This window comes from Mus pahari, chromosome 3, assembly GCF_900095145.1.
Source record: "Mus pahari chromosome 3, PAHARI_EIJ_v1.1, whole genome shotgun sequence".
NCBI classification, from domain to species: Eukaryota; Metazoa; Chordata; class Mammalia; order Rodentia; family Muridae; genus Mus; species Mus pahari.
Window position 1 is genome coordinate 63266721 of NC_034592.1, and position 20884 is coordinate 63287604.

Consider the following 20884-nt stretch of genomic DNA (forward strand, 5'->3'; position numbering starts at 1 on the left):
CTCCCTCCCTCCCTCCCTTTTTCTCTCAAGACACTCTTAGTGTACAGGTCAAGCTGTCCTACATCTAACTCAGCCCTACTTCCTCCAACCCCTGACTGCTGGGATTATAGGCATGAACTACCATACCTTTCTCTGTTGATTTTTAAATTAAAAAAAAAAAGCTACCTGGTAACTGTTGTTTAAAACTTTCCTTTTTATAACTCTGGACATCAATGATGTACATTTAAGGAGTGAAAAACAAAAACTAAAACTATCCAAGCAGCATGCTCTGACCTGTCTGCTCCACGCACTACCAAAGCTTAGCAACTCATCCCAACTCCACGGTGGTCAGAGCGGAGGCTACAGCGAGCTTCAGCAGCAGAGACAAGGACCTTCCAAAACCGCATGTACTTTGGATGATATCAAGGACACGTTTTCTAGAGTCCTTTATCTGTTCTGGAGACTGGGAAGTCAAGAAAGACCATGGTTCCAGCCAGTTCAGGACCTGCTGAAGCTGCTCCTAGGTGGCACTGTTTGGATAGCCTCACAGGACAGAAGGGCAAAGGGAGAACCAACCACTGCATCTTCACAGAGCAGGACAGAGGGGTGAGAAGGACTGCTTGCTCCCTTTAACCTGGAGTCCTACCGTGAGGTCCGCACCTCTACACCCATCACTTCCTGCTGCATGCAGCCTGCCAGCCCCACAATAGGGACCAGGTCGGTCCTGGTGACACTAAGATGCCTGCCACAGCACTAGGATCTGGGAAGGGACAGATACTTGGAACAGGACTGATAATCTGTCAGTAATTGTTCAGAGTCAATAATGGGTAAAACTGTTTTCCCCTGTTTCTTTATATTTCAAAATGTCCATGATAAATGTCCAATGCAGTAAAATCTTTAAACGTGCAAACACTGTGAAAAAGGAAGTTTTAAACAACAGTCACCTGGTAGCTTTCTTTTTTTTTTTAAATTTCAAAATCAACAGAGAAAGGTGTGCAAAATAGTATTTTAAATGAAAAACTGTAGCAATTATTTTACAAAAAGTAATCTGAGGATCCTGGGTGCATGCATGCATGCATGCATGTGTGCATGTGTGTTAAATAAAAGACAGGGTGTAGTTCAGTTAGAATGCATGAGGCCCTGGCTTCACTCCCAATGCTAAAAGGTAAAGTAGGATTTAAAGCTCTCCCTCCAAGGGGCAGCTGTTTCCTCTGCTCACCAAGTGCACCAGGGCACACTTCCTGCTTCAGTGACTGTCCTGCCAGGCCAGCCCTGGCTGCTGCATCCAGGTCCTGAACAGGATCGGGGTTACAACTAGATTTTATCTGGAGCCAACTGACAGGAGTCAAATCCTGACTGCACCTCCCACACAGCATTAGTTCCGTGGTATGGCAAAATTCTTCTACTGAATCCCCCTTTTAGCTCAAACTTGCTCGCACAGGCTTCAAGGCTTAAATGCTAAAACAATCACCCTTCCTGACTATGGTCTTCTCTATGACTGGGAATCTACCATGACATCCGTGAACCATGAAGGCAGCAATCTGTTCATGGTACCCAATCCCTCACAGTGGAAAAGTATATGCTACATCATGTGTTGACAGGCAACTTCTATTTGCATTAAGTGAGGCAGGAAGGGCATATGTGAAAAGCCTTAACACTATTCTGGCCTAAACATCATACTTAACTAAATTACACATCTTTCACACTTCTATTCTGAGGAGTTATACTGCCTTTTAACTAAGATACCCCTCTGTATTTTGGGAGATGAGAAGCTCTACTTAGGATTTGTGAAAACAACCCCCACCACCCCGCCAAAAAAGACCTGTTGTGATGATTCCACCTTAACGCACAGGGTGGGTAGTTGTGGTGGTTTGAATATGCTTGACCCAGGGAGTGGCACAATTAGGAGGTGTGGCCTCTTGGAGCAGGTGTGGCCTTGCTGGAGCAAGTGTGTCACTGTAGGGGTTGGTTTGAGACCCTCCTCCTAGCTGCCTGGAAGACAGTCTCCTCCTGGCTGCCTTTAGAATTTTAGGCTTTTCCAGGCCCACATCTGCCTGAATACTGCCCACCATGACAATAATGGACTAAGCCTCTAAAATTGTAAGCCAGCCCCAATTAAATGTTGTCCTTTGTAAGAGTTGGCATGGTCATGGTCTCCTCACAGCAATGAAAACCCTAAGACAGTAATAAATATGAGTTTGATATCATTAAAGGGAAGGCTGAAATCCCAGAGGATTATTCTTCACAAGACAAAGCACACAAAGTTCAACATGAATGCTAGTTGGTACTACACATTGTGTTAAGGAATTGGATGCCCATTCTATCCTCAGTAGGAGGAAAAGTACCATGTGACACAGTTTCACAACTTAAATTAAGTGAGATATTAGTGACCACACAAATCTACATCTCCTGATAGGTCTTTTTTCTCTTTCTTTCTTTCTTTCTTTCTTTCTTTCTTTCTTTCTTTCTTTCTTTCTTTCTTTCCTTTTTAACTTTTATTAACATAGAGTCATCAAGGGTCATACTTAAAAATCTATTGAAACAAATTTCTAAGGCAACTTTCTAGTCTATTTATACTACATTCCTGCAACCCTAGTCACTTTACAAAAGAAAATTTGCTTTTAAGCTGCTGCCTTATATTTAAAAGAGGCTCTATTAACTCTAAAATTTCATCAATTAATATATCTTAGATAACCATATATAACTGCTACATGCAAAATAGATTTTGCTTTGGAAAGCTGTTAACTGACTCATAGATTTATGCTAGGATCCACAATCCCTAAAACAAGAAAGGGTTTTTAAATAGGCTGGGCTCTGACAAACAGCCTGGGGTGGGGGAGAGGCCTTCACAGTGGCACATACAAAGACAACACGAGACCACAGTTCCAGAGTCTACCAAAGCCTATCAAAAGCATCCCACACTTACTAGTTCCAAGTATCACAGGCACATTTTCAAGGCAGAAAAGAACAAACTGGTAATGACTCCATACTGTCAGTGCAATTGAATGTAATCTCTAACCATTAAATATTAGTAATTTCATTTAAGTTTACTTTAATAAATTATACATGGAAAATGTATATGTATGTTCTATGTAATTTTTAAATATTTAGAACATCTTTGGGCTGAGATGGCTCAATGGTTGAAAATACTTGTTGGAGATCCGATCCCCAGAACCCACATAAAATAACAGGTAAGGCTGTAATTCCAGCCTTGGAAAGCAGAGGTAGGGGGATCTATTTCTGTAGCAAGCTGATTAGCAAGTCTAGGCGCATTAGTGAGCTGGGTTTCATTTAAAAACACTGTCCCACACTATAAAGTGAGAGAGCAATTCAGGGAGATTCCAGAATCCACCTAAGGCCTCTGCATGCACCCAACACACGCATACACACACACACACACACACACACACACACACACACACACGAGGAATAAAGAAAGGTTGTTGATAAATAGACTAGCTCATTTTAAATGAGTCCACTTATGCTGGACATAGGGTACACCTGAACTAGTACTTGGGAGGCTGAGACAGAAGTAATTCTGCACGTTTGAAGCCATCATAGGTTATACAGTGATACCCTGTTTCAAACTACAACAGTGATGCTAATGTTTAGACAAACTAGTTTAATTAATGATTGACTAAAAAAACATTAAGTTTTAAACAGCTTAATCAAAACACGTCAAGTATGTTTCACGAAACCTGTCCTTGCTATAAAAGTAACCAAAAATACTCCAGTATGCTAATAATGCTTTTCCCTTTACCTTCTTTATAGGCAAAGTTTGAACATCTAATTCAATTAAACTTTGTCAATTTGATAAAAGAATAAAAATAAACTTTCAACTTCAGACACATATTTGTTAAAGTAAACACAGAGTGGAATGATAGAATTAACTTTCGTTGGTCTTACAAGAGGGACCAGTGAGATGGCTCTGCAGTGAAGGCACTTGTTGTCACACATGGTACATGGTGACCAGAGCTCGACATCAGGAACACACATGAAAGTGAAGGCGAGAACCAACTCCAAAGGTAACCTCTGACCTTTATACAGGTACACACACGTATTCGCGCGCACACCCCCCCCACACACACACCCATGAAAAAAACAAAAAATTTAAAGATAGGGGAGGAAATGCCTTCAATTCAGTCAATTGTAATGAACCAAAAGTTTTACAGAAAAGTAAAAATGTCACAAGAAAAAAAAATAAATGAGTACTGAATTATTTGCAGTCTGTAACTAAAAAACTGCTAAAATGCAAAGATCTTTTTGAATATTGCCTATGATGAAATAAAATTTGAAATGTAGTAACTGACATACCTCTTTGTGCAAAAATTAAACTGAGTGTGTAAGATGTCAAAAGAAATGCTCTGTAAGTTCCAAATATAAGTATATAAATTAGATTTTCAACGAAAAGCTTTGATATTCTCACAATATTTCTTATTTTGTTTTAGATACAATCTTTTGTACTATCCCAGGCTGGCCAGGAACTTGTAATCTCCTGCCTCTGCCATTACCATGCCTAGCTTAATAACCCCCAATTTTGCTACCATGATATGGCTATCATAGCATATATCAATGTAACAGAAATAGCACAGTCTCTTAAAATACATTCCATATTTTATTTACATTTTAAGACTAACTTTCATCTCAAAGTCACATATCCACCACCTATTTCCTTTTTGTTGATTTCACTTAAAACATCTAAGCTTGTTTTACTAAACAAAGACTGTAAACAAATTATTATGTCTGTTACATGCAACAAATGGTAACAGCTTACAACAGAAATTCAAAACCCCCAACATCTTTTATTATAAATACAGGTATCAAAACAATCCTGAACCTATGTTTGATACTAATAGTAGTCAGCACCCACACCGCTTCAAGAACTAACACAATTGTTGACTGTTCATTGTATCTGCTACTTTAAACAATTCCAACTGCAGCTCTAAATATGATAGATAAAGCATGCCATTTCTTTTCTTCCTTCTTGAGACTTTACTTTCCAAAAAAACAAATGTTTCCATGGCCATCTGACACTCTTTTGCCATGCTTTTGTCTTGAAAACCTNAATTCNATTTTGANTACTTCAGGTTCATGTTTAAATGACAGTGCTTTAAGAAGAGAAAGAAAAATTGTGCTGCACTTCTCGTGTTACCTGAAAATATAATAGGTGTACATATATTAAATATATTCTTAGAACTGTCCAGGTCACGTTTACCAGCTGCAGTTCTTTTACTTAATGTTTGGGTATTTTTCATGGTGATATTTAATCAAGACATTAACATGAGTAGAGGTTGCTGATTTAAGACAAGCTTGAGATCCACTAAAGTTAATTGTACGTCTGTCCTTCTGGTGGCTGTAGAAGCTTCATATTTTCTTTGGCCATCATAAGATGTCTTAGCTCTTGAAGTATGACTTTAATGCTATAGGAATTTTGCCATTTTGCTAATACTGGTATGCTCCATGCATCTACCATTCCACTGGAATTATTGATTCCATTCATATTAATTTTTGTTACAAATCTAAGTGATGGAGGAGCTTCTGGATATTTAGATCCATATTCTACTTTCTGGGTATTTGTCCTTGGTGGCCCAAGAGTCATACCTGTATACCTTGTGTCATGTCTTCATCATCTTCAAGGCCCTAGCTAACAGTACCATCACCTACTCCTTTCTGTCCTCCTTCAAGTTCTTCCAACAAGCTAAAATTGCGAGGAACTTTAACTCCTGTGGAGACGGCCATCTTCTGCTGCCACATGATAGGTCTCTAGATCTCTGTACCTGCAATATAACTTCAGGCTGGCTACTAACTTTAATTAAGATAGAAAGCACAGCTCATGTTTTTGTGGAGATGTTTCCAAGGATTTCCCTTTAACCCTTAGATAATAAAGATTGGATCTAGGAGAATGGAAAGTTTTTAGGAAGAAGAGGATAGCAACAGAAGACCTGACACTAACTCCAAATCATACAGAATGAAAAGTCCCCGAAGAACTGTGACAGCCAGCATCATTACCAAGACTGGCCAGAAGCAGGCTCAACAGGACAAACTTAGGAGGTATGTAGGTAGCAACTTGGCCAGAGGCTGTCAATGGTTGCTTAAATGTGATTTCTCACATGCCCAAGAGTGCATTTCGAGACATCAGCATCTGAGCTGTGGAGTAGTTGAAGAGCACTACCCTGTTTCATAAGGAGAGCGCTCAACAGACTGAAGGCCCAAACAGAACCCAAAAGGAACGAAAAGTTGAACTGTCTGCCTCATGGCCTGGGTGAGAAGACCTTAGTCTTTCACGCTTGCCCTGGAACTTAACACTGCTGTACTTAGTCCTCAAGCATTCAGTTTTAGTCCAGAAGGCACAGACGGGCTCTCCTGGGTCTCCAGATTGCAGGCAGCAGATCCTGGGGCAGCTCAGCCTCCAGGGTTGTGTGATTCCATTTCTTATGAGGCAGTGAGAGAGAAGAGTGAGTACATGTGCTCTCCTTCCTGTAGTTCTGCTTCTGCCTCCATTATTATGTGCCTCCATTTATTATTAGAGGGAGGGAGGGAGGGAGGTAGAGAGAGAGAAAGACAGAGAGAAAGACAGAGAGAGAGAGAGAGAGAGAGAGAGAGAGAGACAGACAGACCTTTCCAAAGAGGGAAAGAGAGCTATCACAAAACCAACCCTATTTACCTACACTGGCAGTGTGGACCTTAACTCCGTCTGCTAAAGGAACAGTCCTGCCACCACAAGAAAGCTTACAGAGTTAACTAACCTTGATCCATAGGGACTCATGGAGACTGAACTGCCAACCAGAGAGCGCAGGTGGGATGGCCCTAGGCCCCCTACACGTATGTAGCAGTTGTGCAGCTGGGTCTTCACGGGGGACTCCCAAAGTGGGGGCAGGGCTGTCTCTGACTACGCGGCCTCCTTTGGATTTCTTCCCCTAACTGGGCTGCCTTGTGGAAGTCTTGCTTGGCTTGATATGATTGGGCTGGTTGATGCCCATGGGAGGCCTCCTCTCTTCAGGGGAGAAGTGGAGGGAGGGTGGATGGGGAAGGGAAGAGGAGAGACTGGGAGGTGAGGAGGGAGGGGAAGCTGCAACTGGGATGTAAAGTAAATAAAAACTTAGTCAATAAATAAAGAGTATATCTGCGGGAAAAAATGGGGAATGAAACAGTCCTGCTTACAAATAGTCAGAAGTGATCTCCATTTATATGAAGACTGTATATCTTCCTTTACAATAAACTAGTATTAAAAGTAAAACTAGAACAAGAAAGCTGCTAAAAACTTAACAGGAGCAGAGTAAAGGCCTTAATAACCATGCCAAGCTTAATTATCTCTCTTTAAACAAGCATTCTAGGGCCATGACAAAAAGCTTTAGATCAAAAACTTTAAATCTAAAAGCAATGGACAAAAGCAAAAAGAAGCAAGGTGACTGGCTGCAGCCTGAAATACATACATCAGGGTGGAACAGCCGTGCTGACGCTGACGTCAGGCTACATCAGGCTACTCACTACAATAAAACCAGGTGGAAAGGCCATGCTGGTGCTGACATCAGACTATGTCATTACAGACAAAAAAAAACCAAAAAAACAAAAAACTAAAATCAGGCAACCTGATTGCCACACACATAGCTCTACTTAAACCAAATGGGTCACAAACCAAAACCAAAGCTTATCATTCCACGAAAGGGACTTGGGGGGCTGACAGGGAGGAGAGGAAAATATGGAACACAAGAAGACATTATACACATGTATGAAATCGTCAGACAACACAATTAATAAAAAGAAAATATAAAAATAAGCTAAACCATTTTAACCCTATTACCTTTTTTCCTTTTATTGAAAATATATTTTTCCTCACACAATGTATCCTGATTATGGTTTCCCCATCTCTATTCCTCCTGGTTTCTCCCGACCTCCCCTGCCATCCAGATCCACCCTTTTCTGTCTCTCACTGGAAAAGAACAGGCCTCTAAGAGATAATTATGAAGTATAACAAAATAAAATTTACTAAGATAAAACAACTCTCACACGGGGTAGGACAAGAGAAAGAGAAGAAGGACAGGCCAAACCCAGAGACCCACACTTCCCTTCACTGAGTACACTTAGGTTTCCCTGCTGTGTTGTGCTTATTGGATAGTGGAACTACTTCCCAGTAAACGAAGACGGTTGTGTGTTTCAGACCTACGTGTCATTCCGTTGTGTAGTTATTATTTATTTATCTTTTGGGGGAACAGGTCTCACTTTGGTTCTCACTGGCTTGGAACTCATTTTGTAGACCAGGGTGGCCTTGACCTCACAAGCGTTCTGCCGGCTTCTTCTTCCTCTGCTTCTAGGAATAAAGGCAGATGCCACCCCGCCTGGCTCCAGTATGTAATATATTCACTCTTAGTTCAGCCAGTCTTCTGTGTGTCTGTGTGAACATAGGCTGTTTCAGTTTGGGCTTTGCAGTCATGACTAGTGCTGCAACAGAACCTTATATATGTATTCTAATGTGGCTGAAGGCCCATAGTATTTCCAGTTCCTATTTTGATATTGTGTAGGCACCTTGCACATTTCCTTTTTTAAAAAAAAAAAAAAAAAGCCACTTTATCATCTATCTATCTATCCATCCATCCATCCATCCATCCATCTATCCATCCATCCGAGATGGTTTCTCTGTATAGCCCTATCTGTCCTGGATCTTGCTCTGTAGCCAGGGCTGGCTTCAAACTGCCTCCCTAGTGCTAGGTATTATTTTAAAACTATGTGTCTGCACGTGATGCAGTGCTCTCAGGGGCCAGTAGAGGGGGCTCTGATCCCCTTGGACTGGAGTTACAGGCAGCTGTGAGCTGCCAGAACTCCACTCTCTGGAAGTAGTACTTGCTCTTAACCTCCCTGTCTCTCCAGACCCACCCCGGATGTTTTCAGTACAGATATAAAGACAAGGTACGAGAGAGATGAGTTAGTGATTAAAAACTCTGCTCTATGCAAAAGACTAGGGTTCAGTTTTTAGCATCCAAGGATCCATACAGCATCTTAAACCTTCATAACTCCAGTTCCAAAAGATCTGACACCTTTTGAACACACCAGGCTCTCATATGTGCATGTACATACATTTGGGGAAAACATTTAGGTTTTACTGCTGTGAACAGACACCATGACCGAGGCAACTCTTTATTTATAATATCCAGAAGCTGGAAAGAACCCAGATGTCTCTCAACAGAGAAATGGATTGAGAAACTGTGGTAAATTTGCACAATGGAGTACTACTCAGCTATAAAAAACAATGAATTTATGAAATTCTTAGGCAAATGGATGGATCTGGAGGATATCATCCTAAGTGAGGTAACCCAATCACAAAAGAACATACATGGTATGCACTCACTGATAAGCGGATATTAGCTCACAAGCTCAGAATACCCAAGGTACAATTCACAAACCACATGAAGCCCGAGAAGAAGGAATGTGCAGGGATGACGCACTGGCCAAGAGCAATTGCTGCTAAGTAAAGGAGGACCCTCAACAGTTCCCACCACCCCACAGTAGCTCACAATCATCTCTAAGTCCAGCTCCAGAGTTTCCAACACCTGTCTGTGGTCTCTGTGGGCACCGCACTCATGTGATGTACAGACATAATGCAGGCCAAACACCTATACACATGAAATAAAAATACAGCTATCCAGTAAGCACTGCGTGGTAGAAAAAACCAAAGTGTGTCTAGTAAATTAAAGGAAAGGTGATGCACATTAACAAGGATGGGCAGGTGAAAACTGCTGAGATGGAAACCCAACAGAAACAGTTGTCACAGCTGGAATTTCAAATGGCTGATGTAACTACACAGCAGGGCGGGGCACCAAACCCAGTGACCCTTCAGCTCATTTTCAGTACAAATTCTCAGGCTGTAAGCATGAGAGCTACAGGATAACACTGAGCTCCAATACATGGGTGCAGCTCTTAAAACAACTCTAAATTGCCTGCTGTGTGTCCTAGGATTGGGCCAATCAATGCGCAGAGTGTGGAAGAGAGGAGCCAGGGAAGAGAGCCACTGTCAGAGAGAGGGGCTGCAAAGATGGAATGGAGGAGGAGACTACCGGGATCCTCAGTAAAGTCTGAATAAGGAAAAACAAACAGTCTCTGATACACAGAGAGACCCGGGGAGCAGGGCTGTCCCTGTCCCATCCATTAAGAGCACTGATGGTTACTTTATGTTCCAATTTCACCCTGCAACTGAGCACCAAGTGCTTGATGAAACATTATTCTGGGTTTCTGCATGGGTATTTTGGGAAAACATTAACAATTAATTTGTACAGTAAGTGAATTTGCTTCCCATAATGAGTAGGCCTTATGTAACCAGTTGAAATCCTGAATATTAAAAGGCATACACACACACACACACACACACACACACACACACACACAAATCCCTCAAGCTAGTCACGAGCTCTTCTTCAGCAGATAGATAGCCTTCAGACTTGCTCTACGAGGTCAGCCCTGCCTGCCTGAGTGCCATGGAAGTGTATCAGCACACTCAGAGAGCTAGCCCACACTCGCTCGGTCAAGCCTCCATAAATACACAGATCCAAATGATAAAACATGGATATTGTTTAGACATACTTATCTCCTAATGGTTCTGTTTCTCTGGAGAACCCTAAGTAATATAAAGACCAAAAAGCAATTCTCTCTTGGTAACAATAATACAAGTTCCCACGTCCTGATTGCTAAATAGCATTCCAAGTAAAAGGAATTAGGGTTCTTTAAAACACTAGTAGATTCCCAGGGTGGGTAAGGCATGTATGGATGGCTGTGCTGAGCCTGCCAGAAGGCAAATGCTAAAAAATTTATGAGCCCTTGTCAAAAGGACACTGAACAATCCAGGTAAGAATTATGGCTGTATGTTCAAATTTCTAAGTAAAAATATGAGAACTGAGATATTTACAGACTTGAAATATCACTTCACAGTGTAGACATTAATTACAAAGGGACAGTCACCTGACAGTGGGGAAACTTGGCAGGCATCACCAGACACACGTGATGGGTGCACATGAACACAGGACACTACAACAGCATAGGCCTCCTGATAAGACCTGCAGAATTGCAGCCACAATGCACAACCCAAATCTGTCGCTGAGAAAGCAACCCAGCAGTGGGCAGCTCAGCAGTGGGCAGCTCAGCAGTGGGCTCTGGTACCTCGTGAGTATTCTCCCACAGTGCCCATGAAGCAAGGACTGAGAGGGCGTTCTGATTTAAAATGGAAGTGGGTGGGATCAAGACACACTGAACATAAAACAGTGCTAAGAAAATAAGTTTTTCTCTCCCCCCTCCAAAATAATAATAAACAGCAAAATTTGAACAAAACCTTTCTGTTGTCTATAATTCCCTGATGTTTTATTATATTATAATTATACAAGAAAATTCTCATTTGTATTTTGGGGACAGTGGATACTAAAATATTTAGAAGTAAATGAATACAATATATACAAATCACTTTCAATGGCTCATGAAGAAATAATATTTCTTTATTGCTTTATGAAGAGTAAACATGGGGTTGAGTATGGTGGCACATGCCTATGTCCCCATCACTCAGGAGGCAGTGGCTGTGGCTACACAAGATCCTGTCTCAAGACACCAAGGCCTGGGGTCTGGGAGGTAGCTCACTGCCCTGTGTAAGGTCCTGAGTTCAGATCTCCATGGGGCCAAGTGAAAGAACTGGAGAGACAAGAGGCATGGTGCCGCCAGGTTCCCACACCAAGTTCTGTTTGAGTCCCATGGTTTGTCTCAAGATATATTCTCAAAGTTGGAACACATTAGAGCTCCAAATCGCTGCAGGGGAGGCTTGGTCCTACAGTATCACCAGGCAATTTTTCACTCATTAAAAAAAAATAAGGAAATAGGCTCCGTGCATACACCTGTACTCCCAGCACTGAGGGGGGGACAGGACAGACGGAAGCCTGGGTCTGCTGTCCATCCAGACTCGCTCAATCAATGAGCTTCAGGTTCCATGAAAGGACCTGTCTCAAAATCAGGTGGTGTGTGATTTAGAAAGACACCCAAGGTTGCTACCTGGCCTCCACATACACACATATGTACAAGTACATGAAGACATGTGAGTGTGTGCATGGGCACAGGAACACACACACACACACACACTCAAAACCTAGGCATGGGACAGTGAACTAAACAGACAGCTCTCAAAAGAAGAAATACTAATTGCCAATAAACAACTTTAAAGGATTCTCCATCCTTAGCAATTAGGGAAATGCAAATTAACACTACTCTGGGATTCTTTCTTGATCTTGTCAGAATCGTCTCCATAAAGAGTAAAATGACAGTAAGTGGTGCTGAGGATGCAGCAAGAGAACCTTAGCTGGTGGGGGTACACGCGGTGGGCCACCATGGAAATTAGTCTGGAGGCTTCTACAGAACTAAAAATAGAATTACCAAGGGTCCCGTGATACCACTCCTGGGCACACTCAAAGGACTCTACACCCTTCCAGAGTTGCTTGCATACCCATGCTGAGGGCTGTTCTATGTGCAATAGCAAGGAAACTGAATCAGCTGAGATGTCCATCAACAGATGATTAACGAGAATGTGACAGAAACACACAATGGCTATAATGAAATCTGAAATCTGCAGAAACACAGGTGAAACTGGTAATATATTATGTGAGGTGAACCATACTTCATTTTCTTTCTCATACACTAACTCCTAGCTTCTAGTGTGTGTACGTACATGTGTAAGTGTGTATATAAGTAGTTATGTGTATGAGTGGGTGTGTGTATAAGTGGGTATGTATGAGGATAAGTGTGTAAGTGGGTATGTATGTGTATAAGTGAATATGTGTGTGTTTAAGTATGTGTGTGTGTAAGTGGGTATGTATATGTATAAGTGGGTATGCATGTGTATAAGTGTGTGTGCATGTATAAGTAGGTGTGTATAAGTGGGTATGTGTGTGTGTAAGTGGGTATGTGTGTATGTGTGTGTATAAGTATGTGTGTGTATATATAAGTGGGTGTTAGTGTGAATAGAGGTAAGAAGACTTAGCAATAGGTCCTTGAGAGGTCCGAAAGGGACTTTAAGGGAGAGTTGCGGGGAAGGGAACAGAATAGAAGTAACAAAAAAGTAGAAAGGAGAATTCTGGGGACTGAAGGGTACAACTGAAGACTGGGGAACAGGGTGATGGGGGAGGAGGAGGAGGATTTACTAAAACTAAACATGCATGAAAATGCCATAAGTAAATATGTTACTTTGTATGCTTACTAAAAACAAAAACATAAAAAAGAAAGACAAGCTCAGGAGTTCAGTAGCAGAGCACTGGCCCAGGATACACACAGCCCTGGGTGGAGTCCCAGCGCAGAAAACATTAAATGCAGAAATGAAGCTGATATTAGGAAACCATAAGGTAGACTATATGGAAATTGTTCAGATCCTTTTTGGTTGCCATTCTGTAACCTTAAATTATTTCAAGATGAAGGCAATTTCAGTAAATTTAATAAATTTCATCTACAGTATTCAAGAGTTTTCCATATCACTCAATGGCACACACACACATACATCCACACATATTGTAAGACCTCATAGAAAAGTCAATGCCCTCCACAAACTACAGCTGCAGAGCCTGCGTCTCTACCCGTCTCTACCCGTCCCTACCCTTCTCTACCCGTCTCTACCCGTCCCCAGCGCCACTGTCTGCTTGGCTTCCCGGATGCAAACTCTCCTCTCTGCCAGTCTTCACACATCTGCAAAACAAAGCTGTCTGCCTACTACTGTACCTAGTATGGAGTGGCCAAACCTCCACCGAACTGTCATAGACATTCATGCAGGATCATGACTCTGCCTTTTCAGCTGTATGCCTCTCATCAGCAACATCTCTATGTTTATGCCCTGGGCTCTGCTGCCATCTGGTTGCAACACTTTCTTTTGCATGGCTTGGTTGGTCTGAGGAATCCCTACCTGGCTTTAAAGCCTTCCTTAGCTTTGCCATGGCTGTATAGCATTCCTGACACAGGGTGGACAGGTGGTTTTGACTAATGTGAGCTTTCTCAGAGAACAGCTCACAGTACAGTCACTGGTTGAATTACTCAGAATATAAAAATGTCTCAAACAGTGTTAATATGAGTAATAGTATGTACATATACACACAGTTGAGAGCACACAGTAAATAAAGACATTAAGAAGTCCCATAACATTTTGCTAAAAAATGAAGAAAGCTATGAAAACCTTTTAAAAATTATAAGTTGAATACACATCTTCCCAAGGGAAACAGCATGTGTTTTTCCTAAGGAAGGTAAAACAAAACAAGTCCTACACTTAATTTTTTAGCTGATGCAAACACTACATTTTAATTTCTATAGTTGTATAGTGAAAGACACTGCCTTTGGGTTTCTATTACTGTGAACTCTCTGGTCACACACTCCATCACTGAGGAAAGTCAGGGCAGGGGCTTAAAGCAGGAACCTGGAGGCAGGAGCTGATGCAGAGGTCATGGAAGGGTGCTGCTTGCTGGCTTGCTCCTATGGCTTGCTCAGCTTGCTTTCTTATAGAACCCAGGATTATCTGCCCAGGATGGCATCGCCCACAATTGACTGGGCCCTCCCATATCAATCACTAATTAAGAAAATGAACTATAGGCTTGTCAGTGGGACAATCTGGTAGGGGTATTTTCTCAAGAGTTTCACTCGTCCCAAATGATTTTAGCTCAAGTCAAGTTGACATAAAACTAGCCAGTACAGATACCATTGTCCACAGGCTTTTAAATCATGAGCTGAGATGGAAATTAACCCTGTAAGTAAAATAACATAGGAACCGAGTGCAGCGCTACTTTATATTTAAGTATTTAACCATCTTTTTGTCCAAGTGGTTTAAAAGATGTGACTCTCGACTTTAAATACAATTCTATTAAAAACCTAATCAGTCCTGAATCTTGCTATCTTGGTTCTAAAACCAAACCCATTACGAATAATCTTGTATCAGAAAAGAAGTTAAAGGAAACATTATCAATTTTAGTTGTCCTTCTTTCTGCTGCATATAATACAGGAGAAAATGGAATTATTTCAGTCTTAAAGCAGACATTCTTTAGTTATTAGTGACACAGCAATCCAAGTTAAAACTTCTCTGGAAAAAAAAAAATCCTACAATGCATAAATGTAAAAAAAACTCCGAGCACAGAGGTTGGTCCGCCCAGACATTTCTCATGCTTGCTGACAACCACTTTGCACTGCTTCTTCTGTGGCTCACAGGATTGCCTTTGCCCACCCTGTCCTTCCTATGTGTTCCTATCAGAGTCGGCATGGACATTTAGCATCCACTCGGTCAGTGCCTTTGCTCCAGCAGGGTAGGACCAAGCCCGTCCCACTTATCACCGTGTGGGCCAACCCCACCCCACCCAAGTCCTGAGCATTACAACATACAAGGAACCCAGTATGTATACAAAAAACAGCTGAGGTCATCTGAAGAGGTTTTTACTTTATTACCATATTTGGGGGGGGGGGGCAGTACATGACCCAGTGCCCAGGCAAAGGTCAAAAGACAACTGAGAATCAGCCCTCCTCCCTCCTCCCTGGGTAGAAGGGCTTACCTGATGCAAGTCCCCCTCTCCCCAGAGAAGCTGTTTAATGTTTAGTTATCATAAGACTTTGCTTTTTGTAGAAATCATGAAAGTCTTTCTATTCCAGAACAAGTGTGGATAATTAGACCCTATATGCTAACACAGCAACAGGCTTACTTCCAGTTATCATGAAACATCAGACCCTCCCTCAGAGCTGAGGTAAAGAGGCTGGCCAGCCTCCACACACCAAGACAAGAGTCCAGGAAGCTGGCAACTTTACTTCCGCCACAAAAATGGAGATACAATCATAGTACAGAAATCTTGAAATGATACTGTAGATAGTATGTATCACTTAAAACATAGAAAAGGTTTAGGTTCCATAAAAACACACATTAAAGAAGACACAAGCATCTACTCCATTTAGAAAACAAGAAGCCGACTGAGAATTTGACAGAGGCCTGGTTCTGCCTCCTGTCAGTCCACAAGCCTCCTACAGAGGCCTGCAAGCCCCTCAGCCAAGGCTCCTTTAAGAAAACGGAGACCTGATGTTTGATGTACAATTAATTAGAGATAAGGTGGTATCATTTTATAATCCTGCACGTGTCTTACTTATAGAGGTCATACACAAAGCCCTGAGCTAAACACGCATGCCCAAAATAATGAACTGGAACACCAACTCCTTCCTCTGAGGAAAGGCACTGTCCCAGAAGTTAATTGAATCCTTATCTGTCCTCCTATTTTTATCTCTGTGTTCCCTATTAACTGGCCTCTTTTTTCTTTCCTTTCTTCCTGACTTGCCCCTCTTTTCTTAGGCTGAGCTGCTTTTACAAGTAGCAGCCGGAGCCACCTGCATGCAGCTCTACCACAAGGCCCTACAGTGCGCCACACTCAGCATCCATTGCCAATGCCTGTTAACTTCTTGTCTGTACCTAGCTGAAATGCTTAGACTCTTAGTAGCTATACATGTTATGGTTTGGGCCAAAAGAAATTCTAAGTCAGATGAAGATGACCTTGGAGCTGGGCATGGTGCCAGAGACACGATAAGGCCCCTGGGCCACAGAGTGAGGTAGAAGTTGGTCTAAGCTACATGAAAGAAATGGTCTTAAGAAAATAGAAGACTATGGATTTCAATGACACATGGTGATGTAGTGTAATTCAAGCACCAGGAGGGTGAGGGGTGAAGAACCCCAGTAGGAATTACCCTGGGCTAACAGCAAACTCCACTACAGCATGGGCTAAAGGGTAAGCCTTGTCTCAAAATAAACAGCAAACAAAATGATAGCTAACTTTGTTTAAATAATATATATGGAGACTGTTATTGTCTCTTTACTGTTCCCATAAGTACCTTTTTAAAAACTCAAAAGAATTAAAAGTCTTTGAAAAAATTAGCATAGGATTTTATCATTTCTGAGTTGATTTAAAACATTACAATGGTTATAACACTGACTGGCAAGCTGGTGGGATTTAGAATCACTATGGAAGCAAGTCTCTGGGCACATCTGTAAGGGAATATTTAGATCAGGTTAATCTGAGAGGGATACCCGCCACTCAGGCAGTGCCACTCCCTGGGCTTGGGCCCCGGGCTGCATGCAAAGGGCAAGTGAGCAGGGTAGCAGCCCTCCACACTCTGCTTTCTGACTGAGAGCAGCCTGGCCTCGGTCACTGTGACAGATGGCCCCTGGAGCTGTAAGCCAACACTAGAAACTGTGTTTGTGACAGCTATTTTGTCAAAGGAGCAAGAGGATAAATTAATATGGATATCTATTTTCATAAACTGTTGTTTTCTCTTTGCAAAACAAACACTGTTTCATATAATGCTTCCTACAACAAGGTTAAGTCAGCCATTTTCAGGAGGGGTGTCCTGCTTTCTTCTCTTGTTTCAGAAATAAAAATACTCTTACGGAAGCGACTTCACGGGGGGGGGGGGTTTAGCTCACAGTTCAAGGTATGACAGCATGACAGAGAAGTCAAGGGGCGAGAGTTGGCAACAGCTGGTCACACTGCATTCTCATCTGCAAACAGCAGGGGTCACACACCTTGGGGCCACTCACAGGGGCAGGGCTTCCCTCTCAATTTATGTAATCAGGACAGTCAATCCCTTGTAGACTTGCTCAGAAGCCTGTCTCCCAGGTAACCCGAGATTTTATCAATTTGACAATACTAACCATTACAACTCACAACAGAATTTTCAAGACAAACTGTTAAGGCAAAAACTTTAAAAGACAAAATTTTAGGCTGTAGATGGAAGCATCCCAAGACAGAAATTTTGAGCAGTAGAAACCACAGGTGTTCACTCATACTTTAGCTAGACCCACCTTAGAGTTACTGGGAGAGTTTTCAACAACTGTCAAAGCCAAGGACCCCTTTACATCAAGTGAGCCAGAATCCAGGGCCTTGGGCCAGGACACAGGATTTAATCCAAGGCCCCAAAGCTAGCCACGATGTGTTCAAAATTATTGGCCAAGTCTGAGAACTAATACATAAAATCCTAAGGTATTAACTGAGACTAGTACTTACGAGCATTATCATTCCTCGTCCTAGGTACAGCTGAAAGCACAAACATTTAGCTAACACAAGCATAAGGACTTGGTGGCCAAGACAGACAAAAGCCTGCTGGGGGCCAGGAGACCCAGGAAGCTGCCTAACATGAGTTCTGTGGAGTTCCTGTTCCATCACTGCGTCTCAGACTCAACAGTGAAATGCTCTGAGCCTGGCAACACCAACAGTGGGGCTGAGCAACACAACCAAAGCCTTTGGCCACAGGCAGGAAAGGCAACACAGAGACAAGAGTTTCACCTCCCCCACATCCCACATCCCACATCCCCAGCCCTGCATAGAGGTGGAGTCCACATGAAGACCACAGTAGAATTCTGTCAGTCTGTACAGCAGCCTAGGTGGAGTTATCCGTGGTTGGACATCTGGGGAAAGACATCACCTAAAATCCAGGAATGAGATGACCAGCCTAGCAGCAAGTGAGGCCTGGTCTCAAACCAAGAAACAAACAAAACAAAGCCTCCAAAAATCAATTTTGAGCATGACTAAAACAAATTTAAAAACAAAGTTTCACCAAAGAAACAAAAGCTGCAAGAAAGTGAAAGGGAGGCTGGGCACAGTGGTTAACGCCTGCAGTGCCTGTAATCCAAGAACTTAGACCTAACTGAGGCAGGATGATCAGAGGCTTGAGGCCAACTGGTATACACAAGTTAAACAGACTAAATAGTAATGTTTCAAATATACACAGTCAAACAGTCTTGAAAACAAGAGAAGCTAATGATGCAACAACAATAACAACAACAACAACAACAACAATAATAGCACTGAAAAATAACAGCTGAAAATAGAGGCTGGCTCATCACGCAGTGTTATACTGCCGGGACAGGGGAGACTTCTCAGTGAGATGCTTGTGCACTACATAGAGTTCTATGGAAAGCAGCCTGGTCCCAGAAGGGAGGGAAAGGGGCCGGGTGGGGTGGGTGAAAACGTACAGGAGAACTCCGGCCGCTTTTGCTCTGGCAAGAGCACATATGCTACGCTCAGAACCAAGAAGTTAAGGGGGACCTGAAGAGGACAGAATCCAAGACACCTGCCTCAAGCCACAGTGTAGTTACTCTTCTGAAAACCCAGGACAAAGAACACAGTCAAAGAAAAATGCGATCTTACCCGGTGTTCTGACAAACAATTCAAATGACAGCAGGCCTCTCCTCAGACACACAGTAGGCAGAAGGAGGCAGCACAATATTTTTCAAATGCTGAAGGAAAAACAAAAACAAAAAAGGTTGTCAACCCGAAACCCCCAAAGTCTACGCTCAACAAAAGTTTATGTGGAGCTCATGGAAACACTCAGGAGATGGGGAGATGAAGGAGGCTGAGAACTATGTCAGCAATGGACCGTTTTAAAGAATGGTCAGTGTGACTGGTGTTAACGGAAAAGGGAACTGTACATCAAGGGGAAGCAACAGGTACACAAAAGCACCGGTGAATACGCTTTTCTTGTCCTTGTGTTTGACAGCTAAAGCAAAACGATTTTATGTACAGGAAATATTTTAAAGCATGGAGGAGGTGGGGGTGAACAAAATCTTTAGGAGGCGGGACTTAGCTGGAGGAAGTAGAAGACTAGGGATTGAAAAATCACAGTCCAGCCTTCAGTTCCTGCACTCAGTGTCCTGGTGCCCAGGGTATGGAGAACTAGTGTGGAATGGCCTGCTGCCTGGAACTCCTCCAGGACCTGCCTGCCACAACGGGATCTTTCCTCCTCTAAGCTAGTCTGTCAGAACACAGCAAAGGCTGAGAGGGGACCAAGGCTTCTTGTCTCACCACACTGGTAAACCGGTAGCAGTGTACTACAGGGAGGTATGTGTTCTGATGCTGAACACTGACAGAATCACCTAAGAGACAAGTTTCTGGGAACTTTCTAGATTGTTTTTACTGGAGTGGAAAACACACCCCTATATGTGGGCATCACCATTCTGAGGTGATGAAAGGACATAAGCTAAGCGCCAGCCTTCACCCCTCTGCTCCCTGACTGCACAACAAATACATTAGGTATACTAATCCAAATACACTGAGCTAGACAACAGACCGACTCAGGAAACATGACCCAACTACAGCTGCCTCTAACAAATGCAACAAACTATCTACTCTACTGGGGTGGAGCTCAGGCCTCAAGCACACTAGGCATTCACCCTCCCAATGACCCACCGGCCTCATTCCTCTCCTCTTTTCAGTTTTAAGACAATGTCTAAGCCCACCCTGGACTTACTCTGTACTTCAGGCACAATCTGAAATCAGGTTCTGCCTCAGCCTCATGAGTAAGTGAGATTATAACACATACCATCTATGCCAACGTAAGCTCACTACAGAGTAATTACAGGTTGAAAATAAAAGAATAAAAAAAGTCAATTAAAAAATAGTAACCAAAGGAATACAGAATGACCTCTAATAATACATAAAGTTGACTTCAGAGCGAAGAAAATATCAGATAGAGAAGCACATAACTTAAAGAGTGCTAAGTCATGAAGATACAGCACATATTTAACAGCAAAGCTAGAAACCATGGGGCAAAAACAGGACTGAAAAGGTCACCAACAGATACCCGGAGACTCAGCAGGCAGCTAGCTTCCCTCCATTTCTTCCTCTCCTCTCCCCCCACTCCACTTCCTCCACCTCTCTCCTCCTCTCCCTCTCCCCTTCTTCCTCCCCCATCTCTGTCACCCTGTCTTAGTTGCTTAAAAGTTCATAAAACAGAAAATCAACAATAAAGAACCCAACAGCTCCTGATCAAGCCACATTTATGGAACAATGTATTAAATAGTAGAATGTAACTGTCTTTCAAAATATCCATGGACCACATCCCCAGGCAAGCCCCAGTAAACTTGAAACAAAAGATCAGACTAAATGTCTTC

The 20884-nt window shown here is 42.5% G+C and overlaps 1 protein-coding gene and 1 pseudogene across 2 annotated transcripts in view; both read right to left on the bottom strand.

The window, feature by feature from the left end:
- The window catches only part of Sestd1 (SEC14 and spectrin domain containing 1), a 98066-nt gene that overhangs the window by 64124 nt on the left and 13058 nt on the right, over positions 1 to 20884 (bottom strand). The window contains exon 2 of one of the 2 annotated variants that reach the window (XM_021192359.2): positions 19143 to 19231. The exons of the other annotated variant lie outside the window; for it this stretch is intronic. The gene's annotated coding sequence lies outside the window, so the exon portion shown is untranslated. The remainder of the gene's footprint in view (positions 1 to 19142; positions 19232 to 20884) is intronic. 2 annotated transcript variants of the gene reach the window in all.
- Positions 5306 to 5890, bottom strand: LOC110317704 (annotated as a pseudogene).